The following is a 1,765-nucleotide window of genomic DNA, read 5'->3' on the forward strand; positions in this document are numbered from 1 at the left end:
TTGTTGTTAGTAATATTTTTTGATATATATATATTGATATCTAGGGAAAGGCGGGATACCTAGTCAGTTGTACAACTGAATGCATTCAACTGAAATGTGTCTTCCACATTTAAACCAACCCCTGTGAATCAGAGAGGTGCGGGGGAGCTGCCTTAATCACCATCCACGTCTTCGGCGCCCGGGGAACAGTGGGTTAACTGCCTTGCTCAGGGGCAGAACGACAGATTTTTACCTTGTCAGCTCAGGGACTTTTCAGTTACTGGCCCAATGCTCTAACCATTAGGCTACCTGCCACCCTTAGCCGCAGACTCCCTGCAGTAACTCAATTTGAGAAACCCTGGTTTATCTCATACTTTTCCTATTAACTCTCCTCAGGTCCTGCAGCAGATGCCTCAGCTCTACAGGCCGCAGGAGATGCCTCACCCTGATGGTTTTGGCAATCGTTTCCACGGCGACGTCCCTCTCCCTCGACACCCCACCCTCTGTCAAGTGGTCCTCTACCGTCACCCAATCCCAGGCTTCCTCAGCTTCGATGACCTCACTGAAAAAAAGACCCCCCCCAGAACAATGCAGACAATCCATACCAGAGTTTGACAACCCTCGTCCGAAGAGTCAGCGAGTGTTACATCAAGGTTTGTGTGTGCGAGAGAGAAAACGTGAGAGACACAGTGTGAGAGACATGTATCTGCCTTGTTATACAGGTATTCAGTGTTCTTTCACCTTTCTCTCCTAGAAACAGAGATTCATGAGGCAGCAGGTGGATATCAGAGCAATTGTGCCCCATCTGACCGCACTGCTACACACAGGTAGGCTACTTCCCCGTTTCCCCACAGTATAATGAGGTAGGCTACTTCCCCGTTTCCCCTCAATATAATGAGGTAGGCTACTTCCCTGTTTCCCCTCAATATAATGAGGTAGGCTACTTCTCCGTTTCCCCTCAGTATAATGAGGTAGGCTACTTCCCCGTTTCCCCTCAGTATAATGAGGTAGGCTGTTGGTCCCTGTTTGTTTTAGTCCACAGAGAGACCCCAGTACAAGGCATTATCAGGATGATGCCAGAGGAACTGGCACATGTAATACACACAAATAGAGGTTCAGTTCCTCTTTTATATAACGTCTATCGTACACATCAGTATATCTGAGTCATACAAATAAGTGTCTGTCTGTCCTTTCTTTGTCATGTGTGGGGATTGGGGGTGGGTGTCCTGCCCCCTAGGCCCTACACCTCTTCCAGATTCTCCTGCCCCCCTAGGCCCTACACCCCTCCAGATCTCTCCATGGACCCATAGGCCCTACGTCTTCAGATTCATCCCTGCCCCCTAGGCCCTACATCCTTCAGATTCTCCCTGCCCCCCCGAGGCCTACGTCTCTCCAGATTCTCCTGCGCCCCCCGAGGCCTACGCCCTTCAGATTTCTCCCTGCCCCCCCCTAGGTCCTACACCCTTCAGATTCTCCTGCCCCCCGAGGCCCTACGTCTCTCCAGATTCTTCCTGCCCCCCGAGGCCCTAACCCCTTCAGATTCTCCCTGCCCCCCTAGGCCCTACACCCCTTCAGATTCTCCCATGACCCCTAGGCCCCTACCGCCCCTCCAGATTCTCCATTGACCCCTAGGCCCTCTACCCCTTCAGATTCTCCTGACCTAGGCCTACACCCTTCAGATTCTCATGACCCCTAGGCCCTACACCCCTTCAGATTCTCCATGACCCCTAGGCCCTAACACCCTTCCAGATTCTCCATGACCTAGGCTACACCTCAGATTCTCAAT

Source organism: Salvelinus sp. IW2-2015, unplaced genomic scaffold (genome assembly GCF_002910315.2).
Source record: "Salvelinus sp. IW2-2015 unplaced genomic scaffold, ASM291031v2 Un_scaffold1853, whole genome shotgun sequence".
In the NCBI taxonomy this organism is placed as follows: Eukaryota; Metazoa; Chordata; class Actinopteri; order Salmoniformes; family Salmonidae; genus Salvelinus; species Salvelinus sp. IW2-2015.